The sequence below is a fragment of the Betta splendens genome, chromosome 9 (genome assembly GCF_900634795.4).
Source record: "Betta splendens chromosome 9, fBetSpl5.4, whole genome shotgun sequence".
In the NCBI taxonomy this organism is placed as follows: Eukaryota; Metazoa; Chordata; class Actinopteri; order Anabantiformes; family Osphronemidae; genus Betta; species Betta splendens.
In genome coordinates, this window is record NC_040889.2 from 26,594,741 (window position 1) to 26,614,645 (window position 19,905).

The 19,905-nt window shown below is 47.8% G+C and overlaps 1 protein-coding gene across 3 annotated transcripts in view; it reads left to right on the forward strand.

Annotated features, from left to right (window-relative positions):
* si:dkey-215k6.1 (transmembrane protein 132B) overlaps positions 1–19,905 on the forward strand; it is a 136,933-nt gene that overhangs the window by 78,874 nt on the left and 38,154 nt on the right. The window lies entirely within an intron of this gene.

The window sequence follows — 19,905 nt, forward strand, 5'->3', positions numbered from 1 at the left end:
TCTGTGTTTATTGCTCTTTGCCTCTTCTCTATTCACTTGACTGCATCGAATTGTTCCTGAAATGTGTTTCTGCAGGTGCATACAGATTCTTAAACAGTGCATTTGATTGCTCTGCAGCGTTTTGAAGCAGCGGCGGTGGCGTTCACCCTTTATAGTATTACTCCTCTCTAGATGCTGGCAGGTTAACCACTCTGGACAGTTTTGTTTGTCGTACAGTATAAATGTCTACAACACATTTCTCTACTGTCCAGTCGAGAACTGTTAATTCTTGCTTTGTAGAGGAATGAAGCAAAAGGGAGGAAAGGATAAGGTGAAAGAGCAAAAGAGATTCAATGGAGAAATCTAACTAACATTTTTAAATACAGGTTTAATCAAAGCGAAATGTGTCCCTGAGAGTTTTCTTTGTTTCAAACCACTGAGGCGTTTTTATTCACACCGACGGCACAGTGAGAAAAAACAGCTACTGGCAAGTGAATAAAGCCTCCTAAAATAAACCTGTCATGCTGCAAGGTGAGACTTTTGGGAGCAGGGGTCATCAGAACGAATCCGATTTAACTTTGGGCTTCTTCAGCTGGGATCCATCTGCTTGTCTGCGAGCGTCACCGCAGCGCGCGTCCTCCGGAGATCGGACTGTCGTCCAATTAAGTTTCGTTGACCTATGTGAGTCCCCCAGACATGCTGTTTACTGTGTTTGCACCGCGGCGTCGGCTCAGGAAGCACTTAGTAAAAAGTGATGTCTCAACAAAAGTTACTGTAATTCAGTGGGTTGTGAGACAATTCATAGATGGGAAGGAAAGCACCAGCTGTCAATTACAGGGAAAAGGACATCAAGACAGTTAGGATGAAGTGGGATTTGGAGGAATAAAGGCAGCATTTGTGTTCATTATGTGTGGTTTGCTGAGTGTTCCTGTGCTCCAGCACTCTGTCAAGCTCCTGCACAATGACCTGGGCTGGCTAATTAGGCCTCACAGATATGGATGGGGTTTATGTGTACGGCCCTGCCTAGCATCATTCTGTCACTCACTGAAATGACCCTGGCCACCTGAGCACTCATATGCATACACATATGGAGGCGCACTGTAAAGGCACGGCCACGCGCACACACGCATGCGCTGATGTATTGGACCATGCGGTAAATACGCGTGCGTGGTCCGGGACACATTTAATGCATGGGCTCATATCATGCATGCAAACACTGTACTTTTCAGGATGTTTTTGTAGGCCATGCTTTAAATAACCTTCCTGTCCCATTGGCTTATTCCCCCTGCTCTAATACCCCTTCCTCCCTCGTTCCCACTCCTGCTCCTCTCCGTGCCTCCTCTCTCCCCCATCCTTCGTCTCCTCCTGCTCCACGCCCCTGTTTAACTCCTTCGGGAGCCTGCGTAGCGGGATGTGTGGCTAATTAAGGCGACCTACGCAGACCCTGCGTGTTTGAGTCCCTGTCCTCAGAGATGTTCCGTGTCATAGAGCGAGCGGTGGTGCCGATGCTAACGCTAACTCCTCGTCCCTGGTGTAGCTGCCTGCGTGGATGTGTTTGTGTGTGTTGGTGAGGAGGTGTCAGACACTGGATATGTCCCAGTCCCTTTGCTTTTCTTCCTCTTTCCTCTCTCTTTGCTCTCTACTGTAATTCCCATTCCTCCCCTCCCAGAGTTCTGCATGTCCTCCGTCTCCCTTTCACACCTATTCAGTTTGTCCTGTCCTCCACCCCATCTCCAGCTTTCCTCTTCTTTGCCTTGTCCTTCTGTCCCACCATTTTCCAGTCAGCTCTTTTCCTCTTATTTTGCCCTCCTGCCTTTCCCTTCTCCCCAACCTCAGGTGAGGCCAACCCTAGGGTCCCATCGCTGCTGCTTAATGAATTCTTTTCATCACGTCAACCGAAAAAACGAGTTTGTGTCCTTGACTTGAGAGCTCCCAAGCATGTACAAGCGAATGAGCGACACAAACAAACTGAGGGCACCGAATGCCTCGGCGTCCCTGGAGGAGACTAAAAGGATCTGCTGGAGGAAGAAAAGGAATGAGACCACATAAAAGTTGCTTTACTTTGTTACAGTGTCGGACAGAATATCGTCTTCCAATGAGCGAGGCAGGGGAGCGGTGTGAGAAAGGGTTATTCTGAAGGCCGGTGCAAGTTTAGCGTCCAACAATCCGATCAACCTGAAAGGACGCAGGCATCTGTTAACACTGAATCAAACATGGTCATAAAAACCATCAGCATAGAAGACGATGCATCAATAAGACAAATGTGTTAATAGGTTTTGATGCTGTTCCAATCTGTCTATATTGGCGTATTTAACTTGATTTGGCACATCTAATCTAATCACGTTAGTTTAAAGTGTTAAGTAAATAACAAGTCTTTGTTGAAGGATGTAAACAGCAGTGACATCAGGGGAGCTTGTTTGTCTGGTGACTGAAGTTCTTGAGGATCTCTCATCTCTTGTCTGAAAGGCTCCTCGAGGGAAGAAAAACGATATAGGCTAGTAGTTGATTCCCGAGGCCACGCTACGGTTTGACACCCAGCCCGCGACTGTGCGACTGCGATCGATACTTTGTGCTTTTGAAGACAAAGAGATGTGTAAAGAAGAAAAGGGTTCGCCGAAAGTGAGATACGTTTAAATCTGCAGATTGTAAAACCCACTTTGAGAGAGAAGGAGGGAAGATAGTGAAGCAAAGGAAGGATCGATATCTTTGCTTTGTCTGAATAATTTTTCACTTTAACAGCAAGTTAATAGAAAGGGGAAGGGGAGCGAGGAACTAAACGTGAGAGAGCTGTTTTTCTCCCTTTTCTTTTTATTGTTCTGGTGAATGCTTGTATTTTTAGCTGTGAGCCAGAGGAGGGGAAACGGCGTCAAAGGGAGTAAAGGACCGAGAGGAAGGCGACGAGCAGCTGCAGACTGAGCGCGGCTGTGGCCCCGCGCTCACACGGCCTGGGAAGAGAAGCATGTGAAAGACGGGGGGAGGCGACGTCGGGGGTGGGAGGAGAGGAGGGAGCGGAGATGAAAGTGCGGCCTTTGATTCCAGGCTCCTGTGAACATCCAGTGAACAGTAGGGGGACGATGGGGGGAAAACGGAGACACAGGAGCAACAAATGTCAGGGCTTGAAGCTCCGACTTGGTAAATGCCTCTAAGGTTTGTGGTGTAAACGTGAAGGGATGAACCGGGATCGCTGCCTGCTTCCATTCCATCTATACATTTATTTACTCCTCGGGAGAGGACTCGCCAATCGAATGTCATCGCGTCTCCTGGCGCCTCTGTTGATAACATCATGTTTGTGGCAGCGCATTCAATCATCCGAGGTACTAATGACCTACTTTATGTTTGATTACTTCCAAACTTCTGTTCCCACTCCTCAGAACACATCACAACCTCGGTGCCGGTGTTCAGTGAGTCATAGTTTGCTCATAGTGTGACTGTGGCCGGGTGGAAGGAGGCAGCGCTGTGTTGGTGGTGGGCTCTGACTCACCTCTCTGAGGTGTGTATTATGGGATTTACCCGGTGATCTTCCTTCCCTCCGACCTTCACTCTTCAACTGTTTTGTTTCTGTTTGTGCACGTTTGCTGATTGTCGCACCCACAGAGCCCAACAACGAGCGTGTGACAGTGGAAAAGCAAAATAACGCTTCTCCACACAGGTTTGTTTTTGCTTCCTGGTGCGACAGAGAAAAGCATCCTTCCCCTCAAGCTGCCAATAATTGGTTCCGCCTGCTAATAAAAGCTTTCCTTGCGTTTCATGGCCCCAGCACCTGTCCTGACACCTGATGCTTCCCTCCGTCGCACCCGGCCCAGCTTCCCACCACTCCTCTTCGGTTTTCGGGTTTTGATACCGGGTTTCTTTTCTGTTGTTTCTTTCTGTTTATATGTGGCTCATTCTGCGGCTCCTTCTCTCTCATTATCTGCTTCCATCTCCGTTTCAGTTTCTTAACAAGCCGCTTCCTGTCTGCCTGGCACAGCTGTTGATTACCTAATTACCTTGGCTTTCTCACACACACGCACACAAACACACACATGTACACACGCTAATACACACCTCCTCCCACAAAGAGAAAGACCGCTAGCACTAAAGCTGTTATTTACAATCAATCACAAAGGCTGTGTGACTGACACTAAATCTTTATTTTACCAAAGAGGAGCTTGATTAGTGGTTGTGTGTTTGCTTGTACGCTGCTGTCTGTTTGTGGTTGTGTGAGTGTATGAACTCACGTCCCCGCGCCTATTTCCAGCACCATCCAGCTCAGTAATGCCAAGATGAACACTGCCAGTAAATTTACAGCATCAGATCAGGCTCCTGAAGGGACATTATTATGACAGGAGCCGCTGATTTACCACCGACACTTATATTATGAAATGGATATTTCTTGACATTGTTAAGCTAATTAAGACAGAAGACGCTGGAACACTGTCAGTAAAGGACAAAGTGATGCCATGCAGGCTGGAATCATACGTTAAGAATAATTTTTATTAGTACATGTGTTTTCATTTAGATTTTACAGAAACACAAGCAGAAATACTTACGTACAGCAAAGAGAGGGTCTCAGGGATTAGCGGATGTGCTATTTGTGCAGGTGAGACATAAAATGTCCAGCTTGTATTTGAAAGTAATATCTTACCCTTAGAGGGCTTACATCAAGCTAAACACAGCGGACACGAGGCAAATAGAATACATAAATAGAGTGCAAGGACAATAAAGTGTGTCAGCCCTGAGGGTGTGTGACAAAGGTGTGTGTTTTAGTTCAAGGCTCAAAGGAGTGTGTGTCTGGCAGTGCTTTCCTGGTGTGTGTCCCTTGTTTACAAGTATTGGTTTAGCTTGGAACAATAGGCTTGACTTAACAGAACTGTTTTTCACATTGGGTTTCTCTCTTAAGGATTTGAATAAAGCCTGGCCAGTGATGCAAGTTAACTGACTGCAAGTAAAATCCATTTCCATTTCTTTGTCTCTCCGTCTTCGTCCTCTTTCCGTCCTGCATGTGTTGAGTTTTTTGGTGGTGCGACACATTTTGCAAAAACAAAACCAAGTAACAGATGAAATAGGTCACAGCTCTGCCCCATTCCTCTTTTTAAAAGCCCTCCCTTTCAATCACGATTGACTTTTCCAGCTTTTTTCTCTGGCACCTGAACGCCTCATTGTCAGCTCCGAGCCCACTGTATCTCGCTCTCCCCTCGCTGTGATTAACGGATCTGATGTGTGCCAGGATTCCCATTAGCTTGGACACATGCACAGGCCTCTGGCCTCTGTTTCATCACACACAAACACACTAACACTTGCTCGCACGCTTACTTTTCACCGTAACCCACAAACGTACTCGCAGACCCACATTCACACGTGCTTCCACACACTGTCTTACACAGAGAGACACCAATGCTCTTGAGACTAATTATCAGTCAGGTGTGTCATCTTATATTTATTTGGGCCAGCGAGGTGCTAACAAGCGTTTCTATTCCTCTATTTTGCCATCTGTCTGCCTTTTTTCAGCCTCTTCGCTTTTCACTTCTATCTCATCATTTTCTCTCTCTCTCTCTCTCTCTCTCTCTCTCTCTCTCTCTCTCTCGCTCGCTCAGTCTTCCTCCCTCTCTACCCGACATTGCTGAGGCAGGGGTTTTACAGGTTGTGTTCAGTGTCAGATCCAATGAAAAACTGCCAGAGACAAGGGGGTGAAAACGAAGTGCTACGCTGCATTAAAATCAGACGGGAACAAAGCTGTGGTTTTTGTGTCAGGCTGCTGCTGCAACTGAGAGAATGGTCTTGTAGTGGCAAACAAAAAGGTGTGGGAACAGTGACCTTCCATCGGTGGCATTCGCAAGACAAATAACCAGAGGACGTCCAATAAAAACAAACCTCAAGCAGATTCCTTCGCAGCGAGTTGCACCATGAGGCTTTACAAAACCCAGATCTGTGATCCTCGCAAAACCGAGCATTTGACAGTGACGGGTATAATTGTGTTGCTAGGCAATGGCATAATCTGGGTCTCTGGTGTCCCAGTGTTAGTGATAACTGGATCAATACCAGCTCTTTGCATATCTTAACTGATTTAATCTCACAAGGATCTTTCCAGCAGACACCACATGAGTGATGAGTGTGAGGCCTGGCTCTGAATTTTGAAATGTCATTCAAAGCAAAGAAAAGATAAACTCACACACACACACCACACATTTTTCTCCAAATTCCTGCAGAATGTTGCATCTGTGTGATGCATTTAGTTTGTGACATGATCGCATTTGATCGCACCTTTGCTTGGATCTGCATCCTCGCTGTGTTCCTGTTAACCTTGCGGGAAAGATGTAAATTTAGCTAATGTCCCTGTGACTGACTCTGTGTGTGTGTGTGTGTGTGTGTGTGTGTGTGTGTGTGTGTGTGTGTGTGTGTGTGTGTGTGTGTGTGTGTGTGTGTGCGTGCTAGCTGGCAGCGCTCCAAAGTATAGCTAAAAGTTCCCCCCAAGGCTAAACATTACTTCCGCACTGATTAGCGCATTAGCATTTCCCAACAAATAGCCGTGGACATTAGCATGGACGCTAACACAGAGGCCGTGGCACCGGGCGTTTGGTGACATTCTGTTCTAGTTCATTGTTAATCGATGCTCTGCTAAACAGAGGTAAGTGGCTGGTAATGTGCTTTTAGCGAGCGGGTGGTGAGGCAGGAAATGGGGGAGTTCTGTGGGTTCAGAGGACGGGTCAGTGGGAAACTGGGTCATTAAACGACTCGTTGACCGACTGGTACATGTACACGGCCACACACACGTTCTTATAACTGTGTGTTTCTAATGAGCCACAAGTGTCTGACGGGTCCAAAGCCTCGGTCTCTGCCTGAAACGCTGATAGAATGTTAGTGGAGTTCGCAGCAGGAGAGAACTTTACGAGGCAGCGCTTCTTTGAGCGCTGACACAGGTTAAGGCCTTCGTGATGAAAAGGGGATTTGCATTGATACTTTTAATCCGTCACGCCAGTGTGTTGGGTTGCCGTGCCCTTGAGCAAGGCAGACGCCCCGGATTAATTATGTGTGATCCTCGCAGGCAGGCGCTGACTTACTGCCTCGCTTTTGCTCTCGTGCGTTGGGCGTGTGTGTGTGTGTGTGTGTGTGTGTGTGTGTGTGTGTGTGTGTGTGTGTGTGTGTGTGTGTGTGTGTGTGTGTGTGGTGCAACCTTTGAAATCTCGACTTATGAGTTCATGGGAGATTAATCCGTTCAACTTTCTTGTGTCTCACACACCAGCACTTCTTTTGAACTCGTCTCCAAATGCACACGACGCCACGTTCGTAACTGGACGACCAGTTCGCGCTCATCGCCAGCAGAACACCGGCATTAATGTCTTTATGTACAGCATTTAATGCAGTAAATGAACCGTACAAGCCTCCAGGACAATGCCAGGACGTAAGCTGGATATAGACGCGTGTGGTTTTACAGACTTGTGTAAGACGCCCACTCCGGCTCCTATTTCTACGCGCTGTCGTGGTGGTGTTTGTGCTTCCTCTCTCTCTCTCTCTCTCTCTCTCTCTCTCTCTCTCTCTCTCTCTCTCTCTCTCCCGCGTGTTGTTCACACGCTGGATGTCTCAGCCTCTGTTTGACTCGTCTCTCTTTTATTATTAGTGCTTCTCGCTCTCTCACTACAGTCACATCTGTGTTTTTTTCAAGCCGTCTCCTGGTTTTCGCTCTTCCTGAAGCGTGTGTTCACATATGGAGAGCTGCCTGTTTCTTCTCCTGATTTCCCCTCGCTCCCTGCTCCCCCGCCTCCCTCTCGCCTCACTTCCACTCCTCTCTCGCCGTCTCCCTGCCTGCCCTCATTTTTCATCAGTAACTAATAGCGCCGGACTCGCCACTTAGGCTCAGCAGAGCTCCGTGTGCGCGCGTGTGCGTCACGTTTGTTTTCTGGTGCCGTTTCTTCTCCTCCTCAGACGAATAATGCTTCTTGTGCTTTAAGCTTTTTACTGGCGAGTCAGTGAAAACGCCTGAACACCTCTAAAAATAAAAGGGTTTGTGGGGTTTTCAGGCTGTGGCCAGTGGGAACCCTGAGGATGCACCATGACGGGAGTTTTAAAGGGGCACGACCCGCGTCTGCAGGTCCGATTGCAGCGGGTCCAGTTCAAACAGAGATCACAGGTTTGCAGCTTTTCTCCCAGTTCCACTAGTGATTCTTCAGGCGTCAGGGGGACGTGAGCTATGGATGGACAACAAATCTGCCTCCTACGTGCACTTTGTCTCAGTGTGTGTGTGCGCCATTGATCCGAGCAGAGCAGCTCCTATAAATTCAATCAGCCCTATCCATTCTCCGGCTGTTGACTTTTAGCCGCCCGGCTCCCAACTTGAGAAACACAGCTACTTTTATGGAGATGGGCCGTTCATTCCGCTCTCTCTCTCCCGTATTCGGCCCATGTCTCTTTCTCACTCGCACATTGACTTTTCATTCCCCGCCTGCCTCTGTACGTCTATGATTTGTTATTCATCTCTCTGTTGTTGGAGCGCATCGCACTGTGGAAGCTCGCAGTTGTAAACCCTCAACAATGTTGCTTCTTTCTCCTTCAAATAGTCAATGACAACAAAAGACACCCGTGCCAATTACTGTGCTGCGTTTTCAAATGGCGCTGTTTGAAGACTGACCCTTTGAGGGAGTGCACAAAACAGGCATTTGCATAAAAGCAGGGCGTCTAATGCAGCGAAGTGAAACCACGTTGAACCTAAACTCCAGTGAAGGTTGGCGTCTCCCATCTGCTTCGCACACGCACACCTTCCCAAACGTGTGAAGCAGTTGTCTCGTCTCCATCTGCAGCCAACATTCAATCACCGTCCCCGTTTTTCCCCTTCCGTCTCTTCCCATCTCCCCATTTATGTGTCTGATCACCCGGCGCCTTCTCGTTGCTCCCCTCTCTATATTCAGTGGCCCTTACACAAAGCAGACCTGCTATCGGGATCTGATCTATTTCATTTGGGTTTCATTCCATGTCGTTGGGGGGAAGATTGACAGAATGTATGTGTTGAATAATGTAACGTGAAAAGGAGCAGCCACAGGTTTAATGTTAAAAAAAGAGCAGGCGCTCGCATTTATGGGCGAAGATTTGGAAGAAATTGTCCTCTGTTCAACATCACGTTGAATTCGAAATGAAACACTCAAGATATGATTGAAGTCAAGACTTTAATCCAGGGGATCTGACAAATGGTGGCATAATCATTCACAAATGACTGTCGTATTTATTCACACAAATGTCTGACAAGCAGTTTGATGGCAGGCGCTGACTGTTCCCACATTAGTCTGGACTGGAAGGATGAAAGGAACCAGCAGCGTCTTATTGAAGGTGGTGCAGGCTGTGTCACAGCATGGACGCCTTCAGAACGGAGCAGCAGCTGGACAGATGTCAGGACAGGACGCAGGATGTGTGTCGGTCTGATTGAAGAATTTCTGTAGCCTTTAACATTTGTTGAGTGTCAGGTTTGAACCTTTGTCTTATTCTGTCCGACAAGTCGTCAGAGAATAAGAGAAGGTCTGGAGCTCCTTCCTCTGTCTGTCCCTGTCCAGTGTGTGTGTGCGTGCGTGCGTGCTTGCATGCGCGTGTGTGTGTGTGTATGTGTGTGTGTGTGTGTGCGTGCGTGCGTGCATGCGTCCGTGTGTATGTGTGTGTGTGTGCATGCGTGCGTGTGTGTGCGTGCGTGCGTGCGTGCATGCGTGCGTGTGTATGTGCGTGTGTGTGTGTGTGTGCGTGCATGCGTGTGTGTGTCTGTGTGTGTGTGTGCGTGTGCGTGTGTACTGCATGTGTGTGTGTGCGTGCGTGCGTCCGTGTATATGTGTGTACTGTATGTGCGTGCATGCGTGCGTGCGTGCATGCGTGCGTGCGTGCATGCGTGCGTGTGTATGTGTGTGTGTGTGCGTGCATGCGTGCATGTGTGCGTGTGCGTGCATGCGTGCGTGTGTGTGTGTGTGTCTGTGTGTGTGTGCTTGTGTACTGTATGTGTGTGTGTGCGTGCGTGCGTGTATATGTGTGTACTGTATGTGTGTGTGTGCGTGCGTGCGTGTATATGTGTGTACTGTATGTGCGTGCATGCGTGCGTGTGGGTGCGTGCGTGTGCGTGCGTGTGTATGTGTGCATATACAGTGGCTGACGCTGCTCTATACAGGACAAACAGCGCTGACAGAAGCTGTCATTTCAGACCCATTAATGCAGAGACGCATAAAAACACGACGTCCATCCACTGACTCCTCTCGTGATCCTGTCTGTTTGACGCTTTCCTCCTGGAGCTCGTGTCAGGGACGGTCAAAGCCAGGAAGGTTAACCACGTTTAATACGTTTTAGGAGCTGGACGCTCGCGGTTCGGCCTCCCTCTCACTCCCTGTTGCTTGTTTTCTCTCCTTTATGGTCATTTTTACCTTTCAACACACACACACACACACACACACACACACACACACACACACACACACACACACACACACACACACACACACACACACACAGCCCATCTCCCTGTGAGCTGTCAAGGAGAGGAGGTGGGGAGGCTCAGAGCTCGGCCTTCTGGGAGTTGGTGTTTTATTTTTTTAAAGGCCTGAGTGGGTCCTCGTTTTGTACGGCTGACAGGCCGGGTTTGATACCTGGCCTGATTCAGTCACTCTCCCGGCTCAGCCCGGCCCGGCATGTCATGGCACAGCTTGCATGCCCATGTGTATGTTGTAAGTGGCTAAATATACGCAGGCGTGATCTCAAACGTGGCGTCCGACTGGACGGGGGTGCGTGCATCCAGCGGAGGACATTAGCCTGTAGAATTCCACGGCTTCCATGACAAACCAGTGTTGGAGCGCAATATAAAGACCATTGTCTCATACAGATCAATAATATCACATAGAAGCTTTTTTGATATTTACTTTTTCACGCCCCGTGTGTTTAATCCTTGTTTGTTGAGTTGGCCTGTAAACCCACTTTTCGGGGCATTTAGGGGCTCTTATGGAGCTCTAATTTCCCCTGAGCCTCTCCTAATTCGCTACTTTAGACTCTCCTTTTACCCTTCCTCTCGACTCCCTATCCTTGCATCTCTTTAGCATATTTTAATAGTAGAATCTGATAGCAGACGCTTGGCCTTTTATCTCTGCTCCGCTCCTGCCCTCTCTGCTTCCCTCTATAGTCTCTCTCCTCTCTCTTCTCCTCCAACCAGTGTTTTTCACTCTATTTGTTGTGATAAATGACTGTTAGATGTGATTTCCCCAGGATCATATCTCTCTCATGGCCACACACCATAATTAGACGGCACGATTAATAATTCATTCTTCCTCTTTTTTCCCCTCTCTCGGAGTCGCTGTCACAGCGTGTGTGTGTGTGGGTGTGTGTGTGTGTGTGTGTGTGTGTGTGTGTGTGTGTGTGGTGTGTAAGGGGGGGGGGGGGGGTCCATCACAGCGTAAAGTCAAGGATTGCGACATTTTCCGTTCTGAAGCCAAAGTAACAAAGTAGCAGCAATAAAAACAATAAAAAGCACATAAACTGTTTATGTTTCAGACCTAAAATTTAAATCAATAACAACACAAGGGCCTTGGCTTCATTTTGTGTGATATCATCCACAGATAATCACTTAGACGTATTAGCATGTACTCCTCATGTTTTGCTCTGACACAGCTGCAGCGCTTCAGAGGAAGGTGTTAGTGAATGTGTGCTGTTTCACACCTTTGTGCAGCGGCCGGAACCAGGACCAACCTTTGATTCATAGAAACGCGTGCAGTCGTTCAAGCTGCATCTCCAGTCGTGGTCAAAGTGCAGCCAAAGTCGTGTTTGATGGAGGGATTCGCATTTCCTGATTTCTTTCTTCCAGCTTTTACGCGTGTGTGAGACTTTGTGTGCCGATGTTTAGCTTCTTCGTTGTGTTGTGTTCACGTAAGAACATCACAGATAACAGCAGCTAAGGGACCGGGTCTTCACAGAAAAGTGTGATATACATATAACGAGTTTGAAGGAGATGAAACGGGGGACGCGTGTGTTTCCTTCTACACATACTCACCCCTGACGCTTCGCCACTCGCTCCTTTGATGTAATAACAGACGGAGTCTAACTTTTAAGGCAAACAGCCTCGCATTTCTTCAAAGACACTTGATTGTTTGATTGATTTAAAGCTGTAATTCGTCTGTGCCGCTCCATTTCTGTCGCTCCTTCATTTTTCTCCTCGACTTCTACACAATTTATTGGCCTTCTCCCGTCTCTGCAGGCGAGTCGGCGCAGAGCCTCGCGTCTCTCCTGAAGCACTGGCTCCTGTGTTTTATTGAGCTTAGTTTCATTGAAGATCAGAAGTTCATTAACAAAATGTGTTTGAAAATCAAATCCAGATGTTGAAATGCTTCTTGATGATGTTCTCCCTATTATTGGGTCTGTATAATAATTCTTCTTCTTCGCTCCCTGCTCTTCTAGTTTATATTTTTTGCTTTGCTTACTTCTTCTCAGGAATGTAGCATGAGCCAGACTAATTGATCTCTTTACATCCACCCCCTGCATTTGAAATAAATGAGGTTCTTTATTTCCACGCACAGATTGGTATGGATTTCTTCACCAGAGTGCAGGGAATATAATAAGTAAACATAACAGTGGCCATTAAACAGTAGGAATGCCACTGGAGGGAAGTTTTTAGTCTTGCCCGTGTTTCATTTGGTACAATTACACAGACTTTAAAAAGCAAACTTGATGCAGGCTACTTTGCATATGCCACCGTTAATGTTCACTGTGGGAGTTGAGTCCTGTTCAAGTAAAAAGCCACGAGACGCATATTATTTAAAACCTGTGTGCCTCTTCTACCCCATTGTAACGCACAGTGTGGAGGGGATTATTGCCTTTTATAAAGCGGCGCTGTGATAAAAAGTCTAAATTTCCATTTTGTTTTCACAGTAAGCAGGAGGTACGTAGTGCCAAACTTCCAGAACCGACATAGCAGGAAATCTCCATCTAACAGTTTTGCTTCTAATCGCCAGCAATTAAGTGTTAGCGTAATGAGTTTAATTGCTGTGGTTTTGCTTAAGACACACACACAATGAGCAAAATACAAACTGACTGAAACTCTGCAATGCAGCAAGATAAGTTTTCCTGTTTGTTGTGGAGCACGGCCTCTGACTTTTCAACGCAGAGTAAATGAAAAGAAAAAGCCATCGAATCAACACATAATAAACTCAATCACAAATACCATGATTATAGTGGGTGCAGTGGTCTGGATCCCTGCTCACCTTGCTACAAATAGCCATACATTATTTTATTTTCTCTTCCACAGAAATGGTCTCTGCTCAAATAAATTAAAGAGCAAAATCCAATTTTTGTCCCAACAAGGCCAAGTAGCTCATACAGAAGGCGTGGACAAATATCATAAAGGCGCTGAAATATCAAAGTAGTCGCAGAAAAGCAGAGATGGATGTCATAGCTGGTGCTGCATTAAATCAATATATGATTACAGACGCAGAGGAAAGGTTAGTGTGCGTCTGTGTGCGAGCGGGTGCAGAGGAGAAACGCAACAGGCCGTCGAGTGATGGAGGTGGATGAATGTGTGACGGTGCTGATTCTGTTTGGCCCCGAACGCTCCACAGCGCGTGTGTGTGTGTGTGTGTGTGAGCAGACCGTACAGACAGCTGCTTTCCCTCCACAAAGTTTGTTTGCTTTATTTTTTCGCTGTCTAGAAGAATAAATGTGTTTTCTCTCTTTGAGTGAAACGTTGTTAATTGTTGTTAATCATGGTGAATGTTCACATGCATCTGGACGAACCATTTCCTCTCACACCCGACAGCTTCCCAGGCTTCGCTCGGCCTTTTAAAAGGTTGTCTTGCTTAAAACAGTCCCAGCTCCCGCGCGGCGCCGATGATTATAGGTAATGATGGAAGAGCGGTGGAATTACGAGCTCCCAGAGAAAAGGTTATTATCAGCAGATGGAAAACAAAGATTCAGTACATTACGTCCATGGAGGCAAAAACAACCTGTGTTTAATTTACTGTGGTTTCGTTTTTCTCTGTATCTCAATTCATGCACAGCATTGTGTTTTTAATCCTTCCATTAGTCAGTTTGTATGAACACCAGCTCAGAGCCATCGTTTGGTGTGTTCTGGGTTTTCTGACGTATGAACGGACCGTTTGCCCTGCACCTTTAAGGACAGGTCACATGAGACAGACGTGACGGACGCGATGAGCTCTGATGAGGAATGTGCAACGAGGAGAATTCACTCGTTAGCGGCACGTCTGCGTCTCATCGAGATTAGAATTCCTGCCTTGTTATTTGGCAGCAATTAGACAAACCGTAACTCTGATGCTGAGGTGGAAAGTCTTTCATCGCTTGTTTTATTCTGTATTTTCTTTTTCTGTCTTTGCTGTTTGTTTCTTTCCGTATGTTTTTTTTTGTTTCACTATTGTTTAGAATCCAGTGACATAAAAGCCAAATAAATTTATACAACATAAAATATAAATTGATGAAAACAAGAAAAAAAGGTCAAATGAGCTATTTTGAATTTAGAATCTGAGACAAGATGAAAAAGGCTCATTGCACAAATGCTGGGAAAAACCACCACCTCTTAAATCCTGAATAAACTGCTGAACCTAAAATGTGGAAGGAGTCAGAGGTTTGAGTTTTAGATGTGATTATAAATAAATATCAGCAACATCTTAGCCAAAAAGGCGGCGCGGCACCTGGGAGACCACTTAGCTGAGCGCGCAGGTGCAGGTGCACGGCCGGTCCCCTCACCGAGCCTCGCCGCTAAAAGCATCTGCATGCCGCATGCTGCACCATGCAAATGGCAGCCGCCCCCGCGTGGGGGATCTGCGCCGGACCCCTCCTGCGCCCGGGATGGAAAGACACAGTGTGTGTTATTGTTGTTAAAATGTGGAGGGAAGAGGACAACAGTGTGTGTGCAGCATGTGGCCCGTGTCTGTTAGGCACAGAGAGCAGGCTATCTGCAGGCGGGGTGTGTGTGTGTGTGTGGGGGGGGGGAGCAGGGACGCACGGGCGGCAATGAGCGCCGGTGCGTGTGTGTGTTTGTAGCTGCTCGGTGGGGGGTCTGTGCATGTCGGAGAAGGGCCGTATGCAATCAGACCTGCACTGTGCCAGGGAATAGGCCATTACTGGCCACCACCACCACCACCACCAGCAGCAGCAGCAGCAGCAGCAGCAGCAGCAGCAGCAGCAGCAGCAGCAGCAGCAGCAGCAGCAGCAGCATCACATGAGCAGAGAAAACAGACACGGAGGACGTCACTGTGTCTGAAAACGAACGGACGGAACCGCTCTGATAACGTATGAAAAGTAAGACAGCGCAGTAGATGCTAATGATCCTGCACCTGCACAGATAAATACTGGACACGTGAGCGAGCCTTGTTTAGGTGATGGAGCGACCACCAGAGAATCCCTCACCTCCCAACGTCTACAGTCTGGCTGCAGCTCATTGTTTTAAAGTTGAACTCACAGTATGTGCTTTTTAAATCTATCCGTGTTTATGAGAGGAACAACGTCTGCTCTTAACTTCACTGACAGCGTGTTTTGACTTACATGCAGTCAGACGAGGCACCAACACCAACCTCCAGCCTGAATAGATGTCATGTTACGTTCGACGGTGAATATATTGATTCCATGATATTCACTCACTCGTATTAACTGTTACTGTATATTTTAGGGAAAGCAGGAAAATGCCGGCCGGGTGTTTTACAGCGTTCACTGTGGTTTATTAGAGGTGAGTAAGCATCTCCTTCCCGATACACGAAGGCATGAGGCCAAATAGAATTGCTCATGCAAATTAGTTGTAAATGAACTTTTCGTGAAGACAAAGGTCAAAGTGTTGTGTGATCTGAAGCACACGCTGCTGTCGCTTGGCTGCACTTACAACACAGCATTCAGTGAGTCTGAGAGTGAAGGAGTCACAATGAAGCGGGACGCTACCAGCTAATGACCAACAGGACTGTGTGCTCAGTATCGATCCTCTCACCTCAGTGCGTCAGCGTGTCACATGTTTTAATGAATAGAGCGTCAGACGCGTTACGGCTGACAGGGAGCACGACTGTTTACACAGCGTCAGCTGGTGTCTGTGCACGAGGCAGTGTCTGTTTGGTTTCTGCAAACTCAGTCCCCCAGAGTCCTCTGTGTCCTCTCAGTGACAACCTGAGTGTGTTAACAGCCGGCCAGACACACACACACACGCCCACACACACACACACACACACACACACACACACACACGCACGCACGCACGCACGCACGCACGCACGCACGCACGCACGCACGCACGCACGCACACAGACACACACACACACACACTCACCCACACACGCACACACGCCCACACACACATGCCCGGGTACGCACCCAGGCACGCACGCACACACACACACGCACACACACACGCACACGCATGCACGCACGCACACACACACGCCACTGTATGTGAACATGCACTGATGAATGTCTGCATTAGTTTCTCACTGTCTTTTCCACAAACTGATCATGTTCCTCCTCCAATTGAGAAACCGATAATTTAATTACAGTGGGAAAGATTAGAAGAGTCATTTTAGCCTTTTATAATAATTTCACCTAATATTTTGTGTTTATTGTTCATAAAAGAATTGTTTTGTTTTTTTTAAGAGTTGTTAATTAATGTGATCTCATCAATAAAACCTTTCACAATTATTGGGAGGAGAAGCAGGACAGACCGACGCTTAAAGAACTAAGTGAAGCAGCTAATAAACGGCTTTCACCTGACGCCAGGGACCGTGTTTCAAATTGTTTCCTGTGTAATTTTAACCTTTAATGATGCAGCTTCCGTCCTGCTGCGAAGCTTAAAATAGCACCTGGCGTCGTCTTTTCTTCACATCTCTTGACGTTGTGGTGTTTGGTAAGTGATAGCGACCCAGATGTGACAGTCGGTCAGTGCAGGGCAAAGCAGGTTAAACCGGCTCAGCAGGTGTGTGTGTGTGTGTGTGTGTGTAAGTGTGTGTGTGTGTGTGCATGTGTGCGTGTGCATCAGCCATTCACACTAAGTATTAAGTGTAGACAATATTATGCAGTCCAACACAAACACACATCTAGTCGAGCTGACGGGTTGTCTGCGGCGTTGCCCTGCGTCCAGCTGTCACACACACACACACACACACACACACACACACACACACACACACACACACACACACACACACACACACACACACACACACACACACACACACACACACGCGGCGAAGGTGAAGGTGGGTGATGACTGTGACAGTGTGTTGTCTGCCTGTGGTTCCGCCTGGCGTCGTCTCGCCTCTACTTCTGTCTCTCTCTGTCTCCCTGATGCAGCCAACGCGTCTCTGACAGGTGTGAGCGAGTGCGTGTTGCTGTGTTGTTGTGTTGTTGTGTTGTTGTGGTGTTGTGTTGTTGCCGCCTGTGCTGCGACGGTTGCATGTTCCCTTCTACAGCATGTTCCATAGGCCTCTCATATGTGTGTGTGTGTCGTACGTCAGCTCCTGCTCCCTCTCCTCTCTGTGACACACACACCTGCTGTCAGCCACTGGCTGCGCGAGTGCTGAGGGGAAATGCTGTAAGTGACAACTTCCTCTGAGCAAAGGGAGAAAAATTGTTCCTTTGCCTTTTTTCTTGTCCTCCTCCCTTATCCATCTTTTCTTCCCTGCCTTGTGTGCTCCCAGGGGATCTCTCCTCTCTTCTTGTCAGTGTGTGTGTGTGTGTGTGTGTGTGTGTGTGTGTGTGTGTGTGTGTGTGTGTGTGTGTGTGTGTGTGTGTGTGTGTGTGTGTGTGTGTGTGTTCTCTATTGTCCTGTGAATTTCCCCTGAGATCACCACTTTCCTACAGTACACTTTAATAAGACAACCTGTCCTCACTGCGCTCGCTACACAGTGTGAGCGAGTGTGTGTTCATGGGTCGTATGTGTGTATTTTGCCACTTTTGCGGGTGATTTAAGGAGAAAAATTCTGGTGTGTGTCCCGAACCTTCAGCAGGACAAAACAGGAGGCGAACTGACTCTGAAGCAACACAAACTCATCATCAGTATTTACTACGATTGTTGTTGATGAGCTAAGCTGCTTTTTCGTGTTAACGCAGCATCTCTGTTTCTAACTAATTTGACTGGCGATCATTCGCTGGGGCCAAAAGAGGAGACATCGCTGTAGCTCATGCTAAGGGAATAAATGCCTGCACTGGGCTCCTCCAAACCACAGTGGAGCCAGAAGCTCATTAAGCCGGTAGGAGACCTCATCAGGTCAGTCCGCGATGCTGTCGGCTTAAAACACGGAGAACAGATAAACACGGTGTGTTTAGACATAGCGCCGTGAATTAAACTAGCAGGATGGAGCTGTCAGAAAACAGGTGGTTCAATTGATAAACAGAGGAAAAGCGTGGAGCGAGTCCAGAAGGGCCAAACCACTTACACACGACTCTAAGAAAGAAGTCCAGCACATCTTGCAAGAGCCTGCTGCCAAAATTCCATCTTTTTATCTGGGTTTATAGGTTGAGCCAGGCCAGTGTCCCACTAGGCCTCAGCGAGAGAGATGCGCATCTGTCTGAGTCCACGGCAGCGCTTCCAGGTGAAGCGTCAGGTAGACGAATTAAGCAGTGAAATCCATTTGCATTTTCTGTCTCTTTGAGGCATTTTAACACTTGTCTTTGCTGTAATCTGTCTTTCGAGGTGTAACCACGTTGTACAAACTGAAAACCTGGTCCCTGGTGGAAGGTTTGCATCATTAGAATGTACGGTTTCATATTAATAAACTTCAGAATGACCTTACTGGAGCTGCTGGGAGGAGGTCAAAGTCCTCCAGTATCACTGCAGGAGGGTTAATATCAGTCAGCACAGACGCTTCCTAAGCAGTGGCTTGAATATTTTCATGAGTGGATTAACTTCAGTCAGAAGCCAAGGGGTCGTTGCTGCTGCTGCGTGAAACACCAGAGGGTCTGACATCAGTTCTGGACCTGGGAAAGAGAAGACGCTGCTCAGACATAAGAACATGTGAAGTTTCAGAGTTGGTGTGCGTGTGTGTGTGTGTGTGTGTGTGTGTGTGTGTGTGTGTGTGTGTGTGTGTGTGTGTGTGTGTGTGTGTGTGTGTGTGTGTGCGTGTGCACGGTGTAATATTGTTTTGGAGCCTTGTGCTTGGGAGGGAGCTAACACCTGAATGAACCTGTCACTGCAGACACATTGCTTTTTCAGCTCCAGTGATTACACCGCACCCAAACTCGCTGCGTTGTCTATGTACGTGCGGCCGCGCGGCCGCGTGTGCGTGAGGGAGCGTGCAGGTGCTGGGTGCGTGTCGAGGAGCATCGGAGAGACAGGAACAGACAGAGAGTGGCGGAGCCTCGTGTCCGCGTGTGTTTCTATCTAAACCTCGGCTGTAGCTCAAGTTTCCACAATGAAACCACTGCTGTGTCGCACACTGGAGGCATCGGAAAACGCCTACTTCCTGGAAATCAGGGAAGGGATTTTCCCCTTCGCTGTGACTCACATGAAGTCAAATGCTTGGTCCATACAGTGACTGACTTGTTCTTTTAAGGTGACCTTGTGTGATTGTGTAGCTGTGACATCAGCACATACTGTACATTTGCTGCCACTGTCACTGTCGCAGAAGGAAAAGCTGTGGGCAAAAGAAGCGTTGGGACGAAGAGATCAGGAGGAGGTCAGGAGGAGCGGGCTCCCATCACTTCTCTGCCGTTAATCTGTGTGTAACACCCCCCCCGCCTACACAGACCCGGCCCATATCACAGAGGCTCAGGCATCGGCTGCACCGCGACCTTTGACCCCTCTACAGCTGCCTGTGAGTGTGTGAGTGTCACAGCTGTAACTGAGCTCGACACAGCGTGTCTTCAGCAGCTAAACTGAACCCAAATTATTTTAAGAGCTGTTTTCTCGCTGCAGTAGAACAGCTGAATGTGGGGAGTGTTGACAGCTTCTCTCCACAATCTCGCCCCAGAGACCTTTATGTTGCGTTTAGCGTAAACTGTGAGTGCGTATACTTCACCGAC